Source organism: Sapajus apella, unplaced genomic scaffold (assembly GCF_009761245.1).
Source record: "Sapajus apella isolate SASKATOON/1434 unplaced genomic scaffold, GSC_monkey_1.0 scaffold83, whole genome shotgun sequence".
Taxonomy (NCBI): Eukaryota; Metazoa; Chordata; class Mammalia; order Primates; family Cebidae; genus Sapajus; species Sapajus apella.
The window spans coordinates 1,002,860-1,011,195 of NW_022437023.1; the positions used below are offsets into that span (position 1 = coordinate 1,002,860).

The window sequence follows — 8,336 nt, forward strand, 5'->3', positions numbered from 1 at the left end:
GACTCAGAGTCACAATGTCCATTTTTTGGGTCTCAACTTTGCTATTCATTTACTATGTGGCCTTGGGCAAGTCCCTTCCTCTTTCTGAGCCTCAGTTTCCTCATCTGTAATATGAGTGAATTTGTCTAGATGGGCTGTAAGGCTTTCCTGTGCGTCTGAAAATCACATGATGCTGCCGTTTTTCTAATCTCTCTCCCATCCTCGTCCACTCCCACAAACACATAGGCTTAGGGCAGCGACCACACTGGGTCAGATGGAGTACCACCCTGCTGCTCCCTCTCCTCGACATCGGCCTTTAAAGGTCAGGCCTGTCTCAGCTTCTCTGAGTGCACATTGATGGATCTGTTGAAAATGTGTCGGTGCCCTTTTTGGTTAATTTCCATCCATTCATCATCTAATTCTTTTATTCAGTGGACAATTGCCCTGACAGTCTGTGTGTCTTACAAAAGGAAAGGGCAAGGGGTTTGGAGGCCAGAGGCCTTAGTCTGGCATCAGCTTGCTCTGTGATGTTGAGTAGAGGCCTCAGTTTCTTTACCCATGAAAGGGGCTGTTGCAAGGGCTTCCTGTGATGACGGGTGTGGAGCTGTAAGCTGCAAAGGCACTCCCTTGCGGGGGGCTTCACACTGTGTGATTCACTTTGGAGCAGTGCCTATCAGAAAGACAGACCAGCTGGGGCTGGGTGTGGTGGCCCACATCTGTAATCCCAGCACTGTGGGAGGCTGAAGTGGGCAGATTGCTTGAGCTCCGGAGCTTGAGAAAAGCCTGGGCAACATGGAGAAACCTTGTCTCTATAAAAAATACAAAAATTAACCAGGCATGGTAGCATGTGCCTGTGGTCCCAGCGACTTGGGAGACTGAGGTGGGAGGATCACTTGAGCCCAAGCAGTTGAGGCTGCAGTGAGCTGTGATCGTGTCACTGTACTCCAGCAGAGGCAACAGAGTGACACCCTGTCTCAAACAAAAAGAAAGACATGCCTGCTGGACACTAAGGGGCACCCTTCTGATTGCCCCAAGCCCACCCACATGCCCATGTCACAGGAAGCCCCTGTGTCACCTGATCCACAGACACACAGGTTGTCAGCACCTAGCAGAACCCCCTACTTTTGTCTTTTCACACTGAAGAGTTTGAATCTTGGGATCTCCCAAGTCCTCACTGGTCCTTCCCCCTTCTTCCCATCCCCTCCCAAGCCAGCCTGCCCTGTCCCGGGAGTTACAGTCCTGGGGTCATTTCTGGGTAGTGGCAAGTAAGGGCTCAGCCCACTCCTCACTTTGGGGACAGAGCTGCCTTAGGAATACCTTGCCCCGGTGGGTGTTTCAAAGGTCCTGTCTTCATCATCCTTCCCATCTCCCCCTAATGCCCTGAAGGACACTGCGCTGAGGGGGAAGGAGGCTGCCCCCAGCCTTTGAGGAAAGCTGGCAGCCTAGGGAGGGACAAGGAGGCAGCAGCAGTGCCACCCTGGGCTTGAGGGGAGGGTGCAAACCCCCCTTGGGGTAGTGTCCAGAGGAGAGGGAGGGCAGGGTGTTGCAAGGGCTTCCTGGGATGATGGGTGGGGAGCTGTAAGCTGCAAAGGCAGTCCCTCGCCGGGGCTTCGCACCGTGTGATTCACTTTGGAGCAGTGCCTATCAGAAAGACAGGCCAGCTGGGGCTGGGTGTCGTGGCTCACACCTGTAATCCCAGCAGTGCTGACTCCTGGGGCTTCCAAGGAACCCCCCAAGTTGGAGGGAGAAAGCATGCTCCATTTTGTGGCAGGGAGGTGGTTCAGGGTTGGTGGGGCTGTGCCAGCCAAGGGGAGGTGGGGGAAAGGTGGCCTTGGGCGCTTGTCTCTGGGGGCCAGTGGGGAGGTTCTGGGGTGCAGAGCAAACTGAGGCATGTTCATTCACCAATTTCTGCCCCCCAGTATCTATTTTTTGAGGAGAAGGATGAGATGGGAAACTGGCCTCCGGAGTGCAGCCGGTGCTGGCCCCGAGTCTGCCCTGCCCAGATCCCTGGAGCTGGTACACGGGGGTCTCTCTCTTCTTAGGACACATCTAAGGAGCCGCTGTGGCCAGTGGGCCTGGAGACACAGTGTCCATGTCTTAGGGTGAGCCCGCCCCAAATTCTGTCCCACCCAGCCAGTCGGAGCTGCGATGTTATTAATAAAAATCTACTTTGACTCTGGCCTCATTGCCGGCCTGTCTTTGGACCCCGCCACCCAACCTTCAACCCTGGAGCAAACCCAGTCTATCTGAGGTCTAAATCCATCTCGTCTGTGCCCATGGGGCTGCGAGGGCTACCCTGCTGCAGAGCGGAGGGCCGCAGCAGGGCATCTCAGTGGAGAGGGCAGGAGGTCTGGTGGGCCTGACCTGAGGCTGGGGAAGGACCCAGGGCCCAGAGTGCCAGTGGAAACCTGCCGCCCACAAGTCCTGCCCCTGTTAAGAGGGGTGTCCCTGACTTCCCTCCCTCCCCAAGTTCCCAGGCCATGCTGTAGCCTCCTAGGGAGGATCCGGGAATTCTCCAGCAGGAAGTTCCTGCCCAGCCAGCCCAAGGACAAAGCCAGGAAAGAGGCCCTGGGACGGGGGATCTATCTCAGGAGGGCCGGGCTGGGTAGGCCAGGGGTCCCTGGCATCCAGTGTTGCCTAATCTCAAAAGTAAGGGTGGACTTAGGAAGGGGTGCTTAATAATGGGCCCTTACGTCCAGCGAAGGCGACACACACCTGGCTTCCCAGAGATCAGATAGGTAGCAGGACCAGGCCTAATTTGGACACCAGGAGGTGCTGTTCACCAGAAGGTCCTGCTGGCTTCCCTGTGGGGTCCCTGTTCTTTCCTTTCTGCCTGGGTCCGGGCTCTGAGACCCTGCAGCCGACGTAAGAGAAAAAGAGCTCTCTGTCGCCAACTCTTTTAAACATGACTGCTATCTATGGAAGCTTGTCTGATGGTCCCCATGGGTTCCCACCGTGTCTAGCCTGAGGCCTGTTGCAGAGCTGAAGTTCAGCGTCAGAACTGGATGGCCATTCTTACTAATAGCTATGATTGATAACAACAGGTGTTTGTTGGATGGCCGGCCCTGGGGCCACATCCTTGGCAGGGGAAGACGGAAACTGTAGCAGCGTGGTCCCCTACCCTGGCCCAGGCCAGCCCAGCGAAGGTGGGAATCCCTGCCTCTGTCCCCCAGCCTGCAGGGTGTGGGTGGAGCCTGGAGAGGGCGGCGGGGGTGGGGGTGGTGGGGGCTTTCTCCTGGCTTCCTGGCCAGAGCCCATGGAGTGCTTGACTCAGACCCTGAGTTGGGGCTGGGTGGAAGGGCCCATGTGGACTGTCCCCCTGAGTCAGCCAGGAGGCGGCCGGCCGTGTGACCAGATGACTCACCTGTGCCCTAATTGCCCTGTTAATCATTTCCTCCTCCCAGAGTGTTCTCTGATGGAAAGGGTGGGGCCTTCCAGGGCTTCCCTGGGAGCACCTGGATGGGGGGTGGGGGCAAGGAGAAACCTTGGTTCAGAGTGTGGGACCCTGGGCTGGTCACCCTTCCTCTCTGTTCCTCATTTTCCCTGTCTGTCCAGTGAGGCCTGTGATGCCTCCTCATTCGCTCCTGGGATTCCTCTGAACTGCGGGGGTCTGTGAGGCTGGGAAGTGTGGGGTTGTCCCTCCAGCTCCAGGCACTGTCCCTGGAGCAGGACGGGGGTCTGCGTGCTGGAGCAGGCCTGAGCGCCTCTTCCCAGCCACACAGCGTCCGGGGCTGGTTTTGTGGATGGGCCTGGATTGATGCTCCTGGGTGGTGAAGGCAGAGGTGACATGGCCCAAGGACATGCTGTGGGGAAGGCCCCAAGGGTGATGCAGAGGGCTGGGCTCCGGTCGAGGTCAGAATGGGGAGAGCCCAGGCATTCCTGAAAGGCCTCAGAGAACAGTGCAGGGGCAGGCCTGCGGGAGGCCGGACAACTGGGAGCATTGCAGCATTGCCTTTTCCCCCAGGCGTGGAGACATCTGGGGACAGCCTCCACAGACCCTCCTGCACCAGCGCTCGCACTCAGCCAAAGGGCCAGCGGGACTGAACCCCAGAGCATTGGACTCACTCACCAGGCCCTGGGAGGGGTAGCATCCCCCCAGAGGGTACCTTTCCTAACTTGCTCAAAAGGGACAATTTCCCTGGCAGGGGCCCTGATGGGGCCCATGAGATTTGGATCACTGTGACCAGACTTGCCAAGTCTCTGTCACTCTCCTGGTCTCTGGTTGGTCTGTAAGTGTGTCTCTGTGTTTCTGTCCCTGTCCCTCTGTCTCCCCCTGTCTCCCTGTGTCTCTGTCTCTGTCACTGCATCTCAGATGGGATGAAGGCAAAAACAAAGAGGTACCCAGGTCCATTCTGAGAGAGTTTAGGGACTCTGGCGGCTGAAAGGAAGGCAGTAGGTTGGGTCATTTAGGAGCTAGGGCTCAGGGTGGGTGGTCCCAGGAAAATGTGGGCAGGGCCAAAGGTGGGCCTGCCAACCTCAAGACACTGTGTGATCCCCCTCCTGTGTCACCCTGGCCAAGACCTCCCGGGGAGATGGTGCCTCAGGCCCTGTCTGGGGTCACTGTGAGTCAGCCTCACCTACGCTAGGGTGAAGGGAGGGCAAAACCAGCTGCATCGTTCTCCAGCTGGGAGATGAGATGGAAAGCAGAGAGGCAGAGGGGAGAGACTCGGCTGGGTTGAAACCCGGCTCCCACTGCAGCAAACTCATATGATGGCAGACAAGTCTCATACCTCTCTGAATCTCAGCCTCCACATCTATGCAATGGGTGAATCACAGGCTTCTCATGTGAGCTGAATGAAGAGCTGCTTGGCTCACAGAAGGTTCTCAAAGAATCCATGGGGCTGGACTCAGTGGCTCACGTCTGTAATCCCAGCACTTTAGGGGCCAGGCAGGTGGACCACCTGAGGTCAGGAGTTCGAGACTAGCTTGGCCAACATGGTGAAATCCTGTCTCTACTAAAAGTATAAAAAAATTAGCTGGGCATGGTGGTGGGCCCCTGTAATCCCAGCTATTCGGGAGGCTGAGGCAGGAAAATCGCTTGAACCCGGGTGGCAGAGGTTGCAGTGAGCCAAGATTGCGCCATAACACTCCAACCTAAGGCAACAAGAGTGAAACTCTGTCCAAAAAAAGGAATCCATGGAACAATTTTTTATGAAGCATCTACTATATCCTAGTCCTGTTCTAGGCACTGGGGAATATAGCAGTGAAGAAGACATACACAACCTCCACTTTGGGGGACTTACACTATTGCTAGGGAGACAACCATAAACAGATACGCCAGGTGACAGGTGCTATGAAGAAAGCGGAGACTGGATAGTGGTGGGGATATCGCAGAGGGATGGGGAGGCCTGGCTGAGGAGGTCATGTGCAGGAAGCCAGGGAGGGAGCCATCTGGGGGAAGGCCAGCCGTGGGCACAGCAAGTGGGTCGCCCTGAGGCAGGAGCAGGCCTGCTGGGTTTGAGGAAAGGGACCCGTGCAGCTGGAAGGGCACGAGTGGGAGCAGGTGGGACAGGAGGTGAGGTCAGAAAGGAAGTGTGCAGGCCGGGCGTGGTGGCTCACGCCTCTAATCCAAGCACTTTGGAGGCCAAGGTGGGCAGATCACCTGAGGTTGGGGGTTCAAGACCAGCCTGACCAACATAGTGAAACCCTGTCTTTATAAAAAAAAAAAAAAAGGAAGCGTGCAGGTCATGTGCTTCACTGATCAGGGGTTTGGGGTTTTTTTGGTTTTTTTTCTCTGTCACTGGGGCTGGAGTGCAGTGGTGCAATGACAGCTCACTGCAGCCTCCACCCCTGAGCTCAAATGATCCTCCCACCTCAGCAAAGACTGCAGGCGCCTTCCACCGCACCAGGATTGGGTTTCTGGAGTACAGTGGCGCAGTCTCGGCTCACTGCAACCTCCGCCCCCAGGTTCAAGCAATTCTCCTGCAGCTGGGATCACAGGCTCCTGCCACCGCACCCGGCTAATTTTTATATTTTTAGTAGAGGCGGGGTTTCACCATCTTGGCCAGGTTCCACCTTGGCCTCCTGAAGGGCTGGGACTACAGCCCTAAGCCACTGTGCCGGGCCCACAAGAAGTGATGGGATGTGGTTTGCTTTTTTTCTTTTTCTTTTTTTTTTTTTTTTTTTTGAGTCAGTGTCTCACTTTGTCACCCAGGCCGGAGTGCCAGAGTACAGTGGTGCAATCTCAGCTCACTGCAACCCCTGCCTCCCAAGTTCAAGCGCTTCTTCTTCTGCGTCAGCCTCCCAAGTAGCTGGGACTACAAGCGCGCGTCACCATGCCCTGCTAATTTTTGTATTTTTAATAGAGACAGGGTTTTACCATGTTGGCCAGGCTGGTCTTGAACTCCTGACCTTGTGATCCGCCTGCCTCGCCTCCCAAAGCCCTGGGATTACAGGCGTGAACCATTGCGCCCAGGGTTTGCATTTTGAAAGCTCGCTGGGCTGCCGAGCGGAAAGGCTGTAGGGGGCGGGCCTGAAACAGGGAGGCAGGTTTCCGAGGCTGCTTCCGACGTGGGGCGGGGTCGTCTGGCAATGGCTACGAGGGGGGACCAAGGGAGTACTTACCACTAGGGGGAGGGCCTTGGCCAGCACCTCTGCTCAGTTGGGAGACAGGCCCCGCCCCAGGTGAGGGGCTTGTAAGGAACTTTGTCTCCATCATCCGCAGGGTGGAGCGGAGCTGTCTGGGGTCTGGAGTCCGGGAAGAGTCGAAGGCTTGTGAGCGGCCCAGGCGTGGGCGCCTGCGGCGGGAGGGCGAGACCAGGAGGTTGGCACCGCAGGGCCTGTGCGCACCGAAGCGCAACAAATAATCTTGGCCAAGACTGCCCGGCCACCACTGGCTCCTGCGGAGCGTGCGCACCTGGGCGGGCGCGCGCATCTGGGAACCGCCAAGCCGTGCCACATTTCCGCTCCTTCTGGCCTGGCCTTCAGAGATCGACCCACTGCGGCTGAGCGCGGCGCCTCCTCTGCTGAAGGCAGCTCCCAGGGCTCCAGAAACTCGCAGTCAGTGGTGGGAGGGCCGGAACAGACCTGCGCAATAAGAACCAGATGATGATGTTGCTGTAGTAGTTTGCAGAGCACAGAGAAGGGAGCAAGCAGTGACAGCAGAGAGGAATCCAGAAGGCTTCCAGGAGGAGGCACCATTTGTGATTTGGGCTTGCAGCAGGAGGAGGAAGTTGACAGGTGAATAAGGGGAGGGCATGCCTGCCAGGCGAACCGTCTGTGATGGGGAAGTGTCCAGTCTGCACCATGACCCCACTGTCCACTTTCCTGACCAAGTAGGAACCATTGGACTCCTCTCTTGTCCTGGGCCTTTTTGTTTAGTCCACCCTCTATTTCATTTTATTTTATTATTATTTTTTGAAATGGAGTCCCGCTTTGTTGCCTAGGCTGGAGTGCAATGGTGTGATCACAGCTCACTGCAACCTCCACCTGCGGGGTTCAAGCGATTCTCCTGCCTCAGCCTCCTGAGTAGCTGGGATTACAGGAATGCGCCACCACGCCTAGTATTTTTTTTTTTTTTTTTTTTTTTTTTTTGGGATGGAGTCTTGCTCTGTCCCCAGGCTGGAGCACAGTGGGGTAATCTGGGCTCACTGCAACCTCTGCCTCCCAGGTTCAAGCAATTCTTCTGCCTCAGCCTCCTGAGTAGCTGGGACTACAGGCCTGTGCCACCACGCCCGGGTAATTTTTGTATTTTTAGTAGAGACGGGGTTCCATGTTGGCTAGGATGGTCTTGATCTCTTGGCTTTGTGATCTGCCTGCCTTGGGCTCCCAAAGTGCTGGGATTACAGGCATGAGCCACCGCGCCCGGCCAATTTTTGTATTTTTGGTAGAGAAGGGCTTTCACCGTGTTGACTAGGCTGGTCTCGAACGTCTGACTCAGGTGAACCGCCCACCTCGGCATCCCACAGTGCTGGGATTGCAGGCGTGAGCCCTCGCACCCGGCCCGCCTGTTTATGTTTAGCCCATTTTCTCCCCGCCATCCATCCCCCTCCACACCGCCACCCATCCCCCTCCACACCGCCACTCTCTGCCTTTGCTGGAGCCCTAAATCACCACCCTGGCCTTCCATCCTCTCAAGGCATCTGCCCCACCACTGCCAGGATGCTCTCTTCCTTGTTCCCTCTCTATAACCCCTGTCCACCCTGTACCTCTCAGCCACAGCACCTGCTCCAGCCCTGGTTTCCTCACAGCTGCCTGGTTTTAGGGCTAACAGGATTCACTGCATGTGATTACTTGCTCTTGCCATGGGAGAGGCAGCATGAAGGCAGGCCCCGGGGGTGCGGGCAGAGGCTTCAGGGCAGCTTTGTCTCCATGTCTGCAGTGTCCAGCATGGTGTCAGTTTCAATACTGACAGGTAT

At 56.6% G+C, this 8,336-nt stretch overlaps 1 pseudogene; it reads right to left on the bottom strand.

The window, feature by feature from the left end:
- Positions 1-227: 227 nt before the first annotated feature.
- LOC116533559 lies at positions 228-6,853 on the bottom strand (annotated as a pseudogene).
- Positions 6,854-8,336: the final 1,483 nt, after the last annotated feature.